This window comes from Aulostomus chinensis, chromosome 8 (assembly GCF_037954235.1).
Source record: "Aulostomus chinensis isolate RoL2024-O1b breed Wild chromosome 8, RoL_Achi_v1.0, whole genome shotgun sequence".
NCBI classification, from domain to species: Eukaryota; Metazoa; Chordata; class Actinopteri; order Syngnathiformes; family Aulostomidae; genus Aulostomus; species Aulostomus chinensis.
Window position 1 is genome coordinate 8,040,207 of NC_141327.1, and position 20,412 is coordinate 8,060,618.

A 20,412-nucleotide genomic window follows, 5' to 3' on the forward strand; every position below is an offset into this window, starting at 1 on the left:
ACAAAGAGCAAAATGGTGGCCGCTTCCCTCCATTTCTCTATTTCTGCAACTTCGTGAGCCATGAAGCCAAAAAGTGGAACGACCCAAGCTTCTTGTACCAAAGCTGTTCTGTGACCCAAACGAAACAAGATAAGTACAACAGTGCCAACAAAGCCATCTATGTGAACAAGACAAACATATCGATAGCTCAGATTGACCCCAACAAGAACTGTCCACTGCATGGCAATAAGCCTCACCCCCTTAAAAAGTGCAAAACCTTTAGGAGTAAATCCCTCAATTATCGCAAGGCTTTTCTCAAAGAGAAAGGAATATGCTTCAAATGCTGCTCTTCTACGTCCCATCTTGCCAAAGACTGCAAGCATGTTTTAGAATGTTCAGCGTACGAAAGCACTAAACACATTGCATCCCGGCCCATCGCTTCAAACAAAGGACAAAGCTCATCCATCATCACAAGCGGACGGTGGGAAGGAAGAAGTGCAACCAAAAAAGACAGAAGTGGACGAGGCTCAGGTCATCGATGCAGAAGTCAACACAAGCTGCACCGAAGTTTGCGGTCCAGGTCAGTGGGGTCACTCATGTTCAAAGATCTGCCTTGCAAAGATCTATCCCAAAGGGTCAAAGGACATGGCTATAAAGGCCTATGTAATTATGGACGATCAGAGCAACCGCTCTTTAGCCCGACTGGAGCTCTTCGAACAGTTTGGCATGGAGAGTGAAACCTTCCCATACCTTCTCAGGACATGCTCCGGTATCATTGAGACATCAGGAAAGAAAGCAGAGGGACTTCAGATGTAGTCATTGGATGGAAAGGTCCACATCTCTCTTCCACCACTCATCGAGTGTCTCGATATCCCAAACAATCGGAGTGAGATTCTACTCCAAGCGCAGTTTTAACACCAGCCTCACCTCGATCATATTGCTCAAGAAATTCCAGAGCTGGACCCAGGAGATGAGATTCTCATCTTGCTGGGCAGAGACGTCCTGCGGGTTCACAAGGTCAGACAGCAGGTAAATGGGCCACACAACTCTCCCCTTGCTAAACGTCTGGACTTAAGGTGGGTGGTTATTGGAGAAGTATGCCTGGGGAGTGTGTACAAGCCGACAGTTAATTCATACAAGACTCACGTGCTCAACAACGGCCAACCCTCAATCTTCAAGCCCTGCACAAGCTTCATGCACATCAAGGTATCAAAACAAGGCACCAACAGGGCCGACAAAGCACCTGAGAGGATGCTGGGGCAGACAGTTTTCAACCGCTTCGAGCACGACAACAAACCTGCTCCTTCAGTGGAGGACACCATCTTCTTTGAAATCATGGACAAAAATGTCTTCAGAGATGATGACATCAGTTGGGTTGCCCCACTGCCGTTCAGAGAACCACGCCAGCTTCTACCAAACAACAAAGAGCAAGCTGTCAAGCGGTTTTCATCCCTCCAATGAACCCTAAAGAAAAGGCCTGAAATGCAGGAACATTATGTGAAGTCCATGGAGAAACCGCCCTTGAAACCAGATGAGGAGTGCTGGTATCTCCCGACATTTGGTGTCTACCACCCGCACAAACTTAACCAAATCAGAGTGGTCCTCGATTCCAGTGCCCAGTACTCCGGCGTTTCCCTCAGTGATGTGCTCCTCACAGGGCCTGACCTCAATAACTCCCCTCTAGGGGTCCTACTACGCTTCAGGAATGAGAAGGTCGCAATCCTGGCAGACATCCAGCAGATGTTCTATTGCTTCCTGGTGGATGAAAGTTATTGTTACGACCCGGCTCGGCTAGGGGTAAGGAGATGTAACGCAAAGAGATCCGGGTGCACTTAGCGGGCAGTTTTTATTTTCATACGCCACAGGGTACAGGGAGCGTGGGCATGCAGGGCCAAATGAAAATAGAAAACAACAATAAAGTAAAACAACTCCACCGGAGCGACCACGCCACGCAGGGCAAATGAAAACAGGAAAACCACAAGAAAATAACACAGCTCCACCGGAGCAACCACACCACGCAGGGCAAGTGAAACCTAAACAACTACTGGTACCTATCAAGGATCACACAGATCATGTTCAGTTACGTGTAGGAGATTCTAAGGGAGCCACGCGAGGGACGACGTCTGCCATCGTGCAGAGTCGCCGCCAGCGTCTGGCCCTGCTCTCCATTTAAATCCTCCCGGTGCCACTGACTGACGGGATTGGCTGCGGAGGAGGCCAATCAGGGCGCAGGGCTGGTTCCGGGGGCTGGCAGAAGCAGGTGAGGGAGAAAGAGGACCGCGCAGTGACGTCACAGGGCGCCGTCCGGAACAGTCATCGTAACTACCTATGGTTCTTGTGGCACAAGGACAATGACATCACGAAGGAGGTTATTGAATACCGGATGAAGGTCCATGTTTTCGGTAACAGGCCTTCACCTGCTGTGGCTATCTATGGCCTGCGGCATGCCATCGGAGAAGGTGCGCAGGAGTATGGAGCTGACACAGTCAAGTTCATGGAGAACCACTTCTATGTGGATGATGGACTGATATCCTTATCATCTGAAGCCGAGGCAATCGACCTTCTCCAGAGAACTCAGTCGTCACTTGCAGAGTCAAACCTTCGCTTGCACAAATTTGTGTTGAACCGGAAGGCAGTTATGGACACCTTTTCATCTGAAGATTGCACTTCAGTGATCAAAGATCTGGATCTTGGTAGTGAAAGCATACCTACTCAACGGAGCTTGGGATTACTCTGGGAGATTGCGTCTTACACATTCACCTTTTCTGTGTCAACTATGGACAAACCTGTCACTCGTTGTGGGGTCCTCTCCACCGTCAACAGTGTCTTTGACCCCTTTGGTCTGCTCGTACCCGTTACGATCCAAGGGAGAGACATCCTCAGAGAACTCACCTCTGAACAGGCTGACTGGGACGATCCTCTCCCACAGGCCAAACTGGGACGATGGAAAGAGTGGAGAGACTCACTCCAAGACCTAAAACAACTTCACATCCCACGAATGTACACGGATACCTCGCTCTCCAAAGCAGTGAAGACTGAGCTTTGTTTGTTCATGGATGCCTCAGCCAAAGCCATCGGCGTTGTGGCATACATAAGAGCAGTGCAGGAAGATGGGCATATTGAAGTAGGTTTTGTTATGGGAAAAGCGAAACTGGCACCTCTGTCCGAACCTACCATTCCACAGCTGGAGCTATGTGCCGCCGTTTTAGGAGCAGAGATGGCAGATCTCATTCAGGATGAGATGGACCTGAAGCTGGATGCAATTCACTTCTACACAGACAGCAAAGTAGTGTTAGGCTACATCTGCAACGAGTCTAAAAGGTTCAATACTTCACAACAGAGTGCAACGCATTCGACAATCCTCAAAGCCTGCTCAGTGGTGCTATGTACACACAGAGGAGAATCTGGCAGACTGTGCCTCACGCTCCTTACCTGCATCTCACCTGGCGCAAACCTTCTGGTTCACAGGACCCACCTTCTTGCATCAACAACTTGCAGAGGGAACAGAAACAAGTGAGACGTTTGACCTCATCCAACCTGACAAGTACAAAGAAATCAGACCACAGATACAAACCTGTGCTACTTACCTGGAACCAGTACTTACTTCAGGCCGCTTCCTACATTTCTCCACCTTCATGTCCTTGGTAAGAGGAGCGGCATTCCTCATCCACATTGCAAGATCCTGAAAGAAAACAGATCAAAAGGGAAAGTGTAAAGGCTAGCACAGGTGTGACTTACCTCGGACTCCGGATGAACTGGCTCAAGCAACAGATATCATCCTTAAAGTAACCCAAAATGCAGCCTTTTTAGAGGAACTGACAGCCCTCAGAGACAACAAACCTATTCCCAAAAATAGCCACTTGCAGAAGCTCTGCCCCACCTTGGAAGGTGGTCTCATTCAGGTCGGAGGTCGCCTGAAGCACGCTCAACTTCCAGCCGCAGAAAAGAATCCAGTTATCTTACCCAAGGATGGCTATATCTCACTGTTGCTCACCCGTCATCACCATGAGCAGGTGAAACACCAAGGCCGTCACCTGACAGAAGGTGCTATCAGGTCAAAAGGACTGGATTTTAGGAGGCAAGACACTTATAATCTCAGTTCTTCACAATTGTGTAACCTGCCGTAAATTACGTGGGAAGCTGGAGGAACAGCGCATGGCAGATCTTCCTCCAGAACGGATCAAAACCTGCCCGCCCTTCACCTACATTAGCCTTGACGTCTTTGGACCTTGGACCGTGACTGCAAAATGTAACAGAGGAGGACAGGCAGAGAGCAAGAGATGGGTTATCATGTTCACCTGCATGAGTTCAAGAGCTTTTCATCTCAAAATCATTGAGAATATGGATACACCCAGCCGTATAAACGCCATTTGATGCTTCTTTGCTCTCAGAGACCCGGCAAAACAGTTCCATTCCGACTGTGCAACAAACTTCGATGGTGCCTGTAAGGAGCTCGGCATGGTCAAGACGGTACAGGCATACCTGAGTGAGCAAGGTTGCAGCTGGATTTTCAACCCTCCACACACCTCTCATATGGGGGGTTCATGGGAGCGTTTGATCGGAGTTTCTAGGAGAATCCTTGACGCAAAGCTTTTGCAGTAAAACACTCGCCTGACTCATGTAGTGCTTTGCACCTTAATGGCTGAAGTCTCAGCGATCATAAATACTCGACCACAGCTTCCTGTATCTACAGATCCAGAGAACCCTTTCATACTCTCACCGGCTATGCTCCTTACACAGAAATCAGGAGTCCTTCATCCTACTGGGGACTTTACAGAAACGGACTTACACACAAAACAATGGAGACAGGTTCAAGCTCTGGCAAATCAGTTCTGGACCTGCAGGAGTCGTGAATACTTACCGTAAATTCCGGACAATAGAGCGCACCGTGCTTATTTTAGGGAAAAAAATCAACTTTGTACACGTACAAGCCGCACCGGTAAGTAAGCCGCGGTGCACGGCGGGAACACCTCGGCCGCCTGTTCTCGCGTGTTGACCCAGTCTTCCAGAGCGTTTTCAAGTCCGGGCCATCTGCTATTATGACCTCTGAAAGCTTTTGTCGTCTTTTTGCATTGGGCCAGTTCGTCATGTTGCCGCCTCCAGCATCTCACCATCGATTTGTTAATGCCAAACTTACGTGCTGCAGCTCTATTTCCATCTTTAACCGCCAGATTGATTGCCTTTAACTTGAAAGCTGCATCATAAGCATTCCTTCTTCTGCTCTCCATCTTGAGGGTGAGTACAAATGACTGAAAATATCGTGTGATGCTCTTTTTACACTGCACCGCGGCATGGACTGGACGCTCCAAGTACAGTACTTAGAGAAATTACCATAACATTTGGCTAGGAATTTCCCGAAGTATGGTACTTGGAGCTACCATCAGGAACAATAGGGAATTCCTGCCCGCTGCCGCTGCCCGCCACACCCCAGGGTGAAGGTAAAATCCTCGTGTAAGACGCACTGGAGTATAAGCCGCGGGGCATGAAGCGTCGAAAAAAGTCGCGGCTTATAGTCCAGAATTTACGGTACCTTCTTTACAGCAACGACCGAAATGGACAGCGACTCGAAGGGACCTTCAAGTTGGTGATCTCGTCTTGCTCAGGGACAAGCAGACATCCCGCAACTGCTGGCCCATGGCCAGGATCACAGCCACATTCCCAGGAAATGACAGACATGTCAGAAAAGTTAAATTGAAGACGACAGACCAAGGGAGTGTCAAAACTTTTCTAAGGCCTATTGCAGAACTAGTTCTACTTCTGCCTAATGACTGATTAATAGACTTGGATGTTATTTACCCTTAATCCTTAGTGACCATGATCAGGTCAGGCGGGGAGTGTGCTGTATTGCAAAGGGGACTGAATAAATTGATATTTGTTTGAAAAATGTTTGTACGTTTTATGTGGGAAAAAATAGTTTTAATGGTGCACTGGGAGAGGGTATCGCATTTTGTGTGATTGTTATGGTTTGTTATGGTGATGTCACTTCTGGGTTACTTGCGATCGCTCCGTTGTCAGACAAACTGTTTCCTGCTCAACTCGGGACATCGTTAATCCGCGGTTGTAGACAAGTACTGCTGTGAGTCAATGGGATTGTGTGTGTGTGTGTGTGTTTTTTTTAATTTTTTTGGCAAAGATATTATAATTTAGTAACTGTTTGTTGTTAGCCGAAAACAAGCTTATCGTTAGTCAATGATTTGACTGGGCAATTTAGTAATGTGTGTCTGTATGTTTTGTTGCAGTTTTTACCAGTGTTGTTTTCATCACGCTGGACGAAAATGAAAATGACGACGTCAGACCCCTTTTTTCCATGACGAAAATGAGACTAAGACAGCCCTTCTATTAATTTAGCATGTTATGAATACAACCCCTGTCCATTTGTGGACGGATGGCAGGTGAAATGCTTTGACCCATGTTTGTGGGACTGGGAAACACGGTAGTCTTCAGACCTGCTGCTGTTCCCTGTCTAAGCAACACACCTGGATGCTTTAACCAATAATAGCAGCTGAAGCCAATATGTAGGACATATGGTCGTTCACATGGAAGTCAAGTGTGCTTTTATTTTTGTTTAGTCCTATTTTATTGTGATACAATACTCATATTGTGTGCCAGTGTGTTGTCTGCATCTGCAACAAAATAATAAATAAAAGGTAGAGAAAGAAAAACGGGAAAAAAACTCCCCTTTGAAGGTAGATCAGTTTCAGTGTGCTTCATTCCAACACCTGTATTGGCCTATTAAGTACATACACACATAGCTTTTGTTTATAGGTATCTTTGATATTTGACTAAAACCTTTGAGTTTTCGTCAACTAAAACTAGACTAAAACTATCAAGGATAGAAATGACTAAAATGTGACTAAAAGTAAGAACCATTTAGTCCAAAAGACTGAGACTAACACAATCTAAAATGCCTACCAAAAACAACACTGGTTTTTACCACATACTCATGTATGATCATTTCAAATACAAAGAAGAAACGCCACTCCACGCCTCTTTCTTGGAATCCATATGTGAAGGTTAGCTTGGTGTTTATTTTGGCCTCCAAAGACCAAGAGAGAACATCACAGAGATGGTGCTGGTTTTATGTAAATATTTATTGTAGAGTATGGTTGTGGTCTCACCTACACTGGTCTGTCTAATTTCCTGTGGCCAGGAGGGTATAAAAGGCAGTCAGGGCTTTTTAATGTAATTTTTTGATGGTGTCTCATGCCGAGAAAAATAAATGGCACCTTGGTGTTTGCACTTTCACTTCCATCTCATGCCTTATTTTTAAAAGAAAATTTAAAGCCATCACTGTCCCATCCAACAATTAATCATGTGCAATCAGAGACAAGACATTATACTTGAAATAGCATAAACAGTTCAATGAATCTCAAGGCAAGAGTGGTCAGTAATTTCATCTGGATCCCTGCATACATTAGTGTGGAAGGAAACAAGCCGGCAGAAAAATACAAAAAAATGAGTGACAAGGAAAAAAAGATTTTGAGTGTAAAATATAGCAAAGCTGAAATCAAGAGCAGCATCAGATCAAAAAGAACTTTGCAGGGAGAGTTGGACAGGGGAGACAATGGCAGGAATATTTTGACCATTCAAAGGAAAATGGGAGATGTAAAGGAAGTTCAATGGAGATAAAAAAAAGAGGAGGATCACAAAATCATATTAGAGATTTGGTCACACTGGACTTGGAGGCACTTTTGTTTATAATGAAAAACATATGACAGGCAAATGTGAGCATTATGATAAAGATGAAACAGTTGAGGCTGCACGGTGGTGCAGTGGTTAGCACTGTGGCTTCACAGCAAGAGGGTTCCGGGTTTGAGTCCCAGCTCGGGCGTGGGATCTTTCTGTGTGGAGTTTGCATGTTCTCCCCGTGCCTGCGTGGGTTCTCTCCGGGTACTCCGGCTTCCTCCCACCGTCCAAAGACATGCAATTTGGGGACTAGGCTGATTGATACTCTAAATTGACCGTAGGTATGAATGTGAGCGTGAATGGTTGTTTGTCTCTGTATGTTGGTCCTGTGATGGACTGGCGACCTGTCCAGGGTGTACCCCGCCTCTCACCCGTAGATGCGGGGATAGGCTCCAGCCTCCCCGCGACCCTTACTAGTAAGGAATAAACGGCCTATCCCAGCGTCAACAGGTGAGAGGCAGGGTACACCCTGGACAGGTCGCCAGTCCATTGCAGGGCCAACATAGAGAGATAAACAACCATTCACACTCACATTCATATCTGTGGTCAATTCAGAGTATCAATCAGCCTAGTGCCCAATTGCATGTTTTTGGATGGTGGGAAGAAATTGGAGTACCTGGAGAGAACCCACACAGGCACGGGGAGAACATGCAAACTCCACACAGAAAGATCCCGAGCCCAAGCCGGGACTCAAACCCGGAACCTTCTTACTGTAAGGCGACAGTGCTAACCACTGCACCACCGTGCAGCCACCCAATAATATATCATGGTTAATTTGTGAAGGGGCGCAGGTAGGAAGGATGGCAGCCTCTGGAGGAAAGCAGCTGTCGTTTGTCTGTTGTTTGTGAGTGTCGGGCGGTTGGCAACAACTGGACTATGAATGGTCAGGGGGCAGGAAATGATGGATCAGGAAGTGAGGATGGGATGGTGTTGGAAAATATGCAGACACATTTATGTTTTATTACATTTTTTTATTGTCATGAGGTTTTAGCCTGATGTAGAATTGTATGATAGTGTTGTGACCTTCATACAGACCAGAAATGAAGTGTGTGCAGGATGTACCAGGCTGTGCTTACACTCCTGAGATAAGAAGAGTTTGGGAAAGGCCTTGGACAGTGAGGAGTCAGTGTCCCTACGCTCCCCCTGCCACTGTCCTTGAAAGAAGAAGAAAGAACAAGGCATGATGGGAAGCTACTGAGAGGAGGAACTTTGAATATATATGTTTGAAAGACACGAACTGACAGTGAAAATACTGTCTTTATCCTTCAGAAATAATTTCCTGACAGATGGAATTTAGACATGAGAGTTCTGATTCAGATGAGTGGACTGAAGTAAGGAGGTGAAAACATAAAAATAATGATAAAGATAGGTCGGATGATAATGTTATCAACAAAGGAATAAAAACGGTGAGAAGGAGTAATGATGAAACAGGTTTTTATGAAAATGTTGTAAAATGAGGCTACTTTTGACAAGTGGAGTCCGTTCCAACTAACCAAATCTCTACATAAAGATATTGGGGGTGTAAGGAGTGCTAAAAAAATTTAGAAATAGTTCTTTACTGGTAGGATGCAAAAGTGTATGACAGCATCAGGAAGCAATAAAGATAAATAAACTAAATGTATAGAAAGTGATGTGTGTTGATAAAAAATCTTGTGAGAAGTGTAATCACAGGGATTCTTTTGAGTGAGTCAGTGCATTCAGTGAAAGAAGGAAGAAGCAATGTTAATATCAGGGAAGCTAAACTATTAAAACAAAAAGAAATGGAAATATTTCTGATATTTATTATTATTATTATTATTATTATTATTATTATTATTATTATTATTATTATTATTATATTAATATTTCTGATAATCTCTCAGTCCTGTTATTAATTATTCCCATTAGGAAATCTGGGACAAGATAAGACAAAAAGACAGAGGGCAATAACAATGGGAATCAGTGCTCTGAAAATTAGTTCTAGTGGTATATCCAGTTGTTCCTCCTTGGCTTCTATCAGAGGTTCCAGTGGATTTAGGTTTATTAAAGGAAAAGGAGGTGAATGAAGTGGATCAGAGTTAAGAATAACATAACAGACAAATATAAAGATGGAGTTATTTTATATACTGATGCATTCAAACAAAACAATAAGAAAGTGGGAATTGCTCGTTATCCCTCAATTAATCATTGAATCTGATCAAAGAATTACTGATGATTTAGCTGTATACACAGCAGAATTGATAGCTATTTGGATGGCCTTACTGTGGGTAGACAGCAATAAACTTAACCAAATGGTGATTGCATCAGACTCCAGCTCAGCTTTGGTAAGCCTTAAATATGTTGACTCTGAGTCCAGACAGGACAAAGTGTTTGAAAAAATGCAAATAGCTAACAATCTGATTAAGTCTGGTGTTAGTGCTACAGTTATATGGGTGCTCATATAGGTGTAGAAGCTAATGAAGAACACAGCAGAGAATCCTGCTATAGGGATGGATATTAAATATAGCAAAGTGGAAATCAAAAGTATAATTAAAGCTAATATAAATGCAAAATAGTAGTTTTTATGGGAGCAGTCTGAGAGACATCTGGGAGCGAGAAGAGGATGTGGTGTCCAGAATGAGGCTCGGACATACGGCTTTAAATAGAACTTTATAATGTAAAAAGCATGTTGATGCAGTTGTCTAGAGACAATAGATCATGCAATTATGGATTGTCATAAATACCATCAAGCCCGACAAAGATTGATTTCCCAACTTCATGAAAACCAGATGACATTAAATCTATGTGATATACTACAAAGAGAATTTGGTGAATTTTTTTTTCATTTGTTTGTTTTCTTTTTGAAGAATACTGGGTTCTTGCAAAGAATCAGGATCCACACTGCAGTCCAGCTGGTGGCGGTAATGCACCAAAAGTGGTTGCCAACCGCCATTCATGAAGAAGAAGAAGAAGAAGAAGAAGAAGAAGAAGAAGGAGAAGAGAAGAGAAGAGAAGAGAAGAGAAGAGAAGAGAAGAGAAGAGAAGAGAAAAGAAAAGAAGAAGAAGCTGTATGCATAGACATATGTACTGAGGTCCGTCTGGCCAGCTTCAGCTCTTGAGGCCTACACTCATAACAGCAGAAGAAATATCATCATTTTTTAGTATGTGTGTAAGGTTTCCTCCGCACCGTGTATGAAGACATCATATTTTGAGTTTAGCGGAGTTGTTATTGTTCGGATATCCAGGTAGGTTGAATAAGTGGAGAAAGGGAATCGGAGAGGAATCAATATCGGTGCAGTAACATTTTGTACACGTTGTTAATGGAATTTATGTTGAAACGCTAATGTATGGAGTTAGGTTCACGGACTATCATTTGTAGCTCTGTCGATCTTTTTAAAATGTTTGATGTTGGATACACTCGCAACTTGCCAAAGGTCGTACAGCTGTAACAAGCGATCGTATAATAATTATTATATATTAGTATATAGTACTTTAATAACTTACAATTCTCATTGTTGTCACGCCGATCCAATCTGGCTTTACATCCGTCCATTAGGGAGTTATCAGGCGCGGCAGCTCATGAGACCATGAGATGGAAAATGCAAAATGTAAAAGTTTATCTAAAGCCACGTTACTTGTATATATCGAGTTTTGAACCAGTCATAATTCTTCCAACAAATCAACAGATCGGCCACACAGGGCTGAGTTTCTAGTCAGTGACTGATATTCAATGAACAGACTTAAAAATAAAACTTGGTGTCTCCTTTTAAGTGCAACTTGTTTTGCAAGTTATTAGTTCACAGTTACAAGTAATTTTCACAATTTAGACCGATGGAAGCTTTCAGTTAAGATTAAAAAAAGGCAACCATTTTACAGTTTTGCATAATGCCCAGATTGACTTTTGTAATAGAAAGCTGTGTTAAATTGTACAAGGTCTGACATTTTCTTATTTGTAGACTGTATGTAACCAAGGTTGAATTTTGTGATCAGTTGTTGGGCAACCTTTGCCCACACATGTTCAACCACACTACTTAGTGAAGGTTTTAGCAAAGGTATAAAGCCAATGCATTTAGCATATAAATACAACAAATACAGAATTAATCAGATAACAGTTAAAGGAAAGTATCATAGGAGGAAAGTACTGCTGCTTAAGGAATGCCATATTTAGTAGACTATACAGACAACAGAGGCTTCTATCTCAACCACCGGATGGATGATGAAAAATCTGTAGTTAGGCTGTGAAACATCGTCATGGATATTTTTTGCCCTGTACAACTGTAAACAGGCTTGTGCAAGTCCCACTGTGGATACATGTGGGAGTGGATAGCAGTTTTTAGGTGGTGCTGTGGTGCATCTAGGTGCACAGGCACATGATAGTACCAGATTTTTGGTGGCTGTGTCATTCAACAGCTTGAGGTGATATAGCATTTGCAGTGCAAACATGGCAGAACAGTCCTGGTGATAGTGCAGCAATAAGGTTCCAGATTGGAGTCCTGGCTTGGGCTCGGGATCTTTTTGTGTGGAGTTTGCATGTTCTCCCCATGCCTGCGTGGGTTCTCTCTGGAACTCCGGCTTCTTCCCACCATCCACGGACTTGCAATTGGGAACTAGGCTACTCGGATACTCTAAATTGACTGTAAGTGTGAGTGGTTTTTTGTTGGCCCTGCGATGGACCCCGCCTCTCGCCTGTAGCCGCTGTGATCGGCTCCAGCCCCCCCACGACCCTTAATAGGAATAAGCAGAAGGAAATGGATGGATGGATGGTGTTTATCAATATTATTGAAAGCTGTTTCATCACTGTTTTATTACAAACTTTGTGCATAAATAAGTTCTAGATCATCTGTCGCTATGACCACTAAGCGAGGACTGATTACTGATGCTTTCAAGGTGGTGAAAAAAGCAAGATCAGGAAAAATCCGAGAGGAGACCTACTCCTCCACCACCAAGTTTGTATCGTACAATGTTCAGCTGCTACCTGGCAGTCTTGTCTTGTGAAACATTGAATTTAATTTGTAACTTTACATCCAATTGCATCAAGAGAGAGATAGAGAACTATCTATCTGGTGTCCTTTCCAACACATTTGTAAGTGAATTCTCTCTGAATCTTTTTGTAAGGCTCAGAGGCTGAACTTGCAACAGTAAGGCAGGACGAGTTAGGGCAACTCAGAAAGTTTGACCTGGACTGGAGATATGGACCCTGCACAGGTAACACATCTTCACATTATCCATATAATGTTTGTTTTTTAATCATAACATTTAATTAAAAAAATTCAAAATATACCACAGTATAAATAGTACCAAAGGTGATGTGGTGGGGGGGACCAAAAGCTCTGTGTTCTGTTTTTTGAGCCAGAAGCTGCTCTTCCTTGCTAATATTCTCTTATGGATACTACTACAACTCCTCTCACCCTGCTGCACGACAGATACAGAGAGAGATCCAGCCGCATTATTTCCACTTAAGTGTGTGTATGTGTGTGTGTGTGTATATATATATATATATATATATATATATATATATATACACATATATATATATGTATATACATATATATATACACATATACATATGTCAAAAACCTACCATATACATATATGTGTATATATATACATACATATACATATATATACATATATATATATACACACACACACACACACACACACACTGCTCAAATAAATAAAGGGAACACTAAAATAACACATCCTAGATCTGAATGAATGAAATATTCTTATTAAATACTTTGTTCTTTACATAGCTGAATGTGCTGACAACAAAATCACACAAAAATTATCAATGGAAATCAAATTTATTAACCCATGGAGGTCTGGATTTGGAGTCACACTCAAAATCAAAGTGGAAAAACACACTATGGGGTAGTGGTGCAACGGATCACCATTGATCCGTGATCCGGTCGGATCAGTATCTTCGGTTCGGTACACACGTGATCCGCGGATTGATTTGATCAGTAGCGTGGTCACGCAGTTCAATCCAAATACTTGTTAGTGTAGTGTAATGGCGAGCGGAGGAACTGAAGAGCTCGAGCGCCCCGCGTCGTTAAAATCTCCCGTATGGGAGCATTTTGGCTTCCCCGTTAATTATAAAGAAGGAAAAAGGTTAGTTGATGAAACCGTGACGGTGTGTAGGCACTGTGGCACAAGAAAGCCATATGAAAGTGCGAACACATCGAGCATGGCCACGCATTTGAAGCGACATCACCCTGGTGTTTCACTGAAAGGAGTGAAAACGAACGCTGCTCAACAAACTCTTATCACCACGGCCTTTAAACAGCCCCTTGCTGCACAATCTGACCGGGCTAAAGCCATCACAAAATCTATCGGTGTCTTTATAGCTGCAGACATGAGGCCATATTCAGTTGTTTTACAAAATAAATGAAAGAAAGTTGTTTATTCGTCTTGTTTTATTATTATAATTATTTTTTTTTTTTTGCTGATCTGAAAAATGATCCGATCCGTGGCTCTGATCCGTGAAACGATCCGATCCGTGAGTTTTTTGATCCGTTGCACCCCTACTATGGGGTGATCCAACTTTGATATAATGTCCTTAAAAACAAGTCAAAATGAGGCTCAGTAGTGTGTGTGGCCTCCACGTGCCTGTATGATCTCCCTACAGTGCCTGAGCATGGTCCTGATGAGGTGGCAGATGGTCTCTTGAGGGATATCCTCCCAGACCTGGACTGAAGCATCCGCCAACTCCTGGACAGTCTGCGGTGCAATGTGGCGTTGGTGGATGGAGCGAGACATGATGTCCCAGATGTGCTCAGTTGGATTCAGGTCTGGGGAATGGGCAGGCCAGTCCATAGCATCAGTGCCTTCGTCTTGCAGGAACTACTGACACACTCCATCCACATGCATTGTATTGCATTAGGAGGAACCCAGGCTCAACCGCACCAGCATATGGTCTCACAATGGGTCTGAGGATCTCATCTCGGTACCTAATGACAGCCAAGCTACCCCTGGCGAGCACATGGGGGGCTGTGCGGCCCCCCAAAGAAATGCCACCCCACCCCATATGTATATATATACAGTCGTCCTCAAAATTATTCGTACCCTTGCTAATTCTTGTGATTTTTTCATTTAGTGATAAAATAAATGCATGTTTTCAAATTTGTGTTTCAGCTTTATGTGACCAACAATTGAAAGAATGACAACAATATAAAATGAAAGAAAAAAAATATTTCTGGGGTATTTTATTAACGGAGTCCAAAAAAATGCCATGTTCAAAATTAGTCATACCCTAGTCCATTGTCTTTATTTTATAGTCAATGGCATAGCCTTTGTTCTTTATGACTGCTTCCAGACGATTCTTGTACGTGTCCACAAGCTTCTTGCACGTCTCCTGTGGGATGTTGGCCCACTCTTCCTTGGCGAATGCATCAAGCTGGGTCAGGTTGGTTAGTTTCCTTGCCATCACTCTGGTCTTCAAGTGATGCCACAAATTCTCAATGGGATTGAGGTCAGGACTTTGACTTGGCAACTCCAGGACATTGATGTAATTGTCCTTGAATCATTTCTTCACTACCTTGGCAGTGTGTTTAGGATCGTTGTCTTGTTGGTATATCCAGTTTTGGCCAAGCTCGAGTTTCACAGCAGATTCCTTGACATTTTCATCAAGCATCCTGATGTATTCCTCCTTTTTCATGGTACCTTGGACCTTGACGAGTTCCCTGTGCCACTGGAAGAGAAACATCCCCAAAGCATTATGCTTCCACCACCATACTTGACAGTGGGCACAGTGTTCTTTGGTCTATAGGCTTCTCCTTTCTTCCTCCAGACATATTGAGTATCCATATGGCCAAATAACTCCAGCTTTGTATCATCAGACCACAGGATGGTTGACCAAAAGCTGGGATCTTGCTTCAGATGACCTCTACAAAAGGCCAGGTGAGCTACCAGATGTTTTTTCCTGAGCAGCGGCGTCTTCCGAGGTTTACGTCCATGGAGACCTCCTCTGTGCAAAACTCGCTCAATGGTGGACCGTGACACCTTTGTCCCTGTCTGCTCAAGTGTTTGAATTAGGGCCTTGGTTGTGGTCCGTGGGTTGGTGTTGATCTCTTGGCAGATTTTCCTGGCAAGTTTGGGGGACACTTTACACTTTTGGCCACGCCCACTGAGGTTTTTGACAGTGTTGAACCTCTTGTGCTTGTTGATGATGCTCTGGACGGTTGAGACAGGGACACCATACTGCTTGGAAATGGCCTTGTAACCCTTTCCTTCACTGTGAGTACGAACAACACGCTGACGTAGGTCCCCACTGAGCTCCTTCTTCTTTACCATGATGACCAGAAATTGACAATGACCTGAACACTGTCCCACTATTTATACTCTTCTGGAAAGATGTATTTTTTTCGCTTTAGCATTTGGCCAATAATGTTAAATAAAAGGTTTTATTCCATGGTGACATCTTGAAGGAATTATTGGACAAAAATACCACATTTGGCACATGTTTGTTGAAATATTGTCAGGAGTATGAATAATTTTGAACTTGGCCTTTTTCTGAATTCCATCAATAAAATAACCCAGAAATATATATATATATATATAAATTTTGTATTGTTGTCATTCTTTCAATTGTTGGTAACATAAAGCTAATACACAAATTTGAAAACATGCATTTATTTATATGTGTGGAGTTTGCATGTTCTCCCTGTGCCTGCATGGGTTCTCTCCAGATACTCCAGCTTCTTCCCACTATCCAAAGACATGCATTAGGGGACTAGGCTAATTGGAAACTCTAAATTGACCATAGGTGTGACTGTGAGTGTGAATGGTCTGTCTCTCTTTTTTGACCCTGCGATGGACTGGCGACATATCCAGGGTGTACCCTGCCTCTCACCTGAAAGCCGCTGGGATAGGCTCCAGCCCCCCTGCGACCCTTAACAGGAATAAGTGGAAGAAAATGGATGGATGGAGATATATTCCATATATATATGTGTGTGTGTGTGTATGTATGTATATATTATTTATTTATATATAGAAAAAGTGAACAATTACCAAGACTTCTCTTATCCACGGATATCATAACTCCATCTGCCATCCATTTTCAGTCCTAGGGTCACTTTTAGGAAAGCTGATTGAGTGAAAACCATGAGTCTGTGAAAGTCATAACTCTTCTTGATACATTTCAAATAAAACAGAACAGACACTTGAGGTTTACATTTCAAGTAAAATAAAACAGGCACAATTTGCAGTTACATTTAAAGTAAAAGAAAAAAAGGATTGAACTTTGGCAGCATGGTGGTGCAGTGGTTAGCACCTTCGCCTCACGGCAAAAAGGTTCTGGGTTCGAGTCGCGGCACGAGCACAGGGTCTTCCTGTGTGGAATTTGCATGTTCTTCCTGTGCCTGCGGGTACTCCAGCCTCTTCCCACCGTCCAAAGAAATGCAATTGGGGACTAGGCTACTTGGATACTCTAAATCAGAGGTAGGGAACCATGTGCCATGGAGAGCCGTGTGTATGCAGGTTTTCCTTCAAACCAAACACTTTAACAAGTGATTCCACTGATTTACACACCTTCAGCCATAGAAGACACTACCCCTGCTCTAAATAGACCGTAGGTTATGACTGAGTGTGAATGGTTGTCTCTCGATCTGTGTTGGCCCTGCGATGGACTGGTGACCTGTCCAGGGGTCCCGCCTCTCTCCCAAAAGCTGCTGGGATAGGCTCCAGCCCCCCTGCAACCCTTAAGAGGAATAAGTAGCAGAAAATGGATGGATGGATGGACGGATGGACTGAACTTCTGAATTAAGTAAATAAAAAAGGGCCTCTTTAGATTGTGTGACCCCTTTCATTTTAATATTATTGATTACATTATTCTTAACCTGTTTTCCTAGTGGGATAAATGGGCATGTGTCTGTTCTGTAAACAGTTTGAATCTTGCCTCATAAGGAGTTAGTACCTTATACTTATGTAGGCACATATGTAGGTGCTTGTTAGTGAGCCAGGAACCGTGCTTGATTTTTATGTTGTGTGAATGTTCAGAGCACAGAATGTAGTCCTAAGTAGATCCAAACATGGTCAAAGAAGTAGTCTCAGGCACCATCAGTAGCCAGAAAGTACAAGGGTCATTTGCTCCAAAATGCTTTCTTAGTGCGACATCTGCTTGCAGATCTGTGAACTCAAGTTTTGGAGATCCAGAATGTGCCCATTTGAAGAACTGTGATGTATCCTTTCAGTATATGAAAGAATGAATGTTTATTGAAAACAATTAAATAAATGAATTCAACCAAACTAATAAAAAGTAAAGTACACTTCCATTTGAAAATCCACTGACTTCAATGATGAGGACTAAATTCTTGATTAGTAGCATTCGGAGGAGCTGTTTTCTGAGACTGAAGCTGTCAAATTTAAGTTTCACAACAGCTTTTCTGTATAGTCAGTAACGAAAAATGTCTCTCTAAGCCTGAATCAGCCCCTTCACTGATTTGAGCCTCACCTCCCCTGGTCACCTTGTGGAAATATCCTTGAGCAAGATACTGAGCCCCTAATTGCTTCTGATGGCCTTGCCTGGTGACGCGTCCAGGGTGTACCCCCCGACCCCTTAACAGATAAGTGGTATAGAATTTGTCACACAGTATGTCTTTCTTTTATCTTAAAGAAATGTCTCTGTCACGGCATTCAAGCACTGCACAATCCCGTCACTGAATGTTTTGTGTGCTGGTACAAAATCAAGCAGAAATTAATTTGAACATTGAATGTGCGACGAGTCAGATCTGATCTGGCCTCTGATCTGATCTTCTCTGGGCCTGCACACCTGAGCTGCACCTGTGATGAGAGAAAAATAAAGGCCCTGTAAGGATTATTACTTTTTTAAAGCATTTATAAGGCATTGGTCACAGCTCAGTCATAGAGGTCACATGGGAGTTGTTTGCTAGCCAGTATTCATGCAGGTTGACAGGGGGTCATTGATCCAACAAGGGAATCCAAGTGTGAATGGGTGCTGAATTTCCTCAGGAGGGTGAAAGACAAGTTAAGAAGCAATCTACATCAGACTGAAGTGACTATCCCTGGACAGAGGAGATGGCCACCAGTCCCTCAACCAAAATGTGATCATTATCACAGTTTTAGGTAAGGCAAGGCGATTTTATTTGTATAGCCTGTTTTTATAAACAGTTTGTTTCAAAGGGCTTTACATGGCATCATAACAACATCCTCTGCCCTTAGACCCTCACATCGATTGAGGAATAACTCCAAAGAAAACCCTTTTAACAGGGAAAATTCTAAGAAATCGCGAGGTGAGCAACAGAGGAGGGATCCTTCACCCAAGACGGACAGACGTCCAACAGGGAGAGCAAGCCAGCTTGATGGGGGGACTGGATGGCAGACTGGTTCATGGGAGGCAGCAGGCCAGTTTAACAGCACTGCATTCCTGACAAAATCCCCCCAAAAAACATGGTATTATTTTCCACTTTGGAGCAATGTATGCAGAGATATTACACTTTTCCACACTAAAATTTGGTTAATCCTCCTCTGCTCTCCACTCTAACAGATGGCAGAGACTTGTTGTTAGTCGTCATGGAACCAAAAGGGGAGCATCTCAGCCCTAATGGTACATATTTTCAAACAAACACTTGTAGCTTCAACACTAAAACTCCCACACCTTCAAAAAGCACACCATTGAATTTCTGACAAAAAACCCTACGAAAAGATGGTCTTACATTCCACTTTTGACCAACACATGGGGAGTTAGGACTGTTTTCACACTAAAACTGGCAAAACCCTCCTCTGCTCTCCACTCTGACACAGATGGCAGAGAGAGAGCAGAGAAGGGAGGGGCTCTTAAAGGGCCAGTTCTCAGCTCTGCACTCACTCTGTGTGCTCACACCAAAAACGAATTCGCGCGAACAGTTTCCAAACAGATGCAAACGCACAAATGACGTGAATTCTCAGTTGGGTGGCGTGAATGCGCAAAATTTCGCCATTCACGCGAGTTGAAAATATTCAACTTTTGCGAAAAATTTGCGTTGCAACAGCCAATCAGCATTGAGGTTGTCCCGACATCACGGCTGACTGAGTCACAAGATGGAGGACAAGTTGATTGTGGCTATGTGTGTGAACCCGGTGCTATATGACACTACGTGTTAAAATTACAAGAAACAGTTGAATAAGTTGGTGTCCATCGTTAAATTCTGTCACCAATCCTAGCTAGCAGGTCGTCAAACTGGCCAGTCGTCATCCGAAAATACCGCTGGAAGCAGCAGTTATCCAGATGGAGCCCCTGGAGGAGCTCGATTCACTGAGCGGTGAAATTCACCGAGCTGAGCTCGCCTCTACATGGTGTTGTTTACCCAGATACAACAGCGTTTAGTTTTCCGACGTATTTCGACCTTCCACAGCAGGTACAATGCAACGCCTGAGCCCGGAGGTACTCCAAGGTGAAGACCCTATTATGTTTAGGGCCTGAGCCCGGAGGTACTCTGGGGCGAAGACCTATTGGGTTTGCGCGACACACTTCGCCACTTCAAAGCTTAATTAGGGCCTGAGCCTCAAGGTACTTCGGGCGAAGACCCTATTATGTTTGCTCGGCAGAACAACACATTAGCAGCACTAAAAACACACTAAACCGTGTCCCAGCCCCCCCCAACACCCATGAGGCGCTCAGCCAGATGGCCCGGAGCCTGTTTTCACATACACACCCAATCAAAACCTGGTACTAGACTGTTCTTGCTGTCAATGAGCATAATGCTGTCATAATGCACATAACGCGCATAATGTAATTTCACCCCCGAACATGCATGAAATTCGCTGAAATTCGGCACACTTGTCTGGTCT

The 20,412-nt window shown here is 43.5% G+C and overlaps 2 long non-coding RNA genes across 3 annotated transcripts; both read left to right on the forward strand.

Annotated features, from left to right (window-relative positions):
• The first annotated feature begins 10,475 nt into the window (after positions 1 to 10,475).
• Positions 10,476 to 18,122, forward strand: LOC147256982 (uncharacterized). Of its 2 annotated transcripts, none has more exons than XR_015117436.1 (5): positions 10,476 to 10,868; positions 12,739 to 12,828; positions 14,255 to 14,415; positions 17,750 to 17,804; positions 18,071 to 18,122. It is a non-coding gene; the product is annotated as an uncharacterized LOC147256982 (long non-coding RNA). The 2 variants fall into 2 exon arrangements; XR_015117435.1 differs by having other exon boundaries at positions 10,476 to 10,715.
• Positions 18,123 to 18,606: 484 nt separating this feature from the next.
• Positions 18,607 to 19,189, forward strand: LOC147256983 (uncharacterized). The gene is made up of 3 exons (XR_015117444.1): positions 18,607 to 18,708; positions 18,805 to 19,035; positions 19,130 to 19,189. It is a non-coding gene; the product is annotated as an uncharacterized LOC147256983 (long non-coding RNA).
• The last annotated feature ends 1,223 nt before the right edge of the window (positions 19,190 to 20,412 follow it).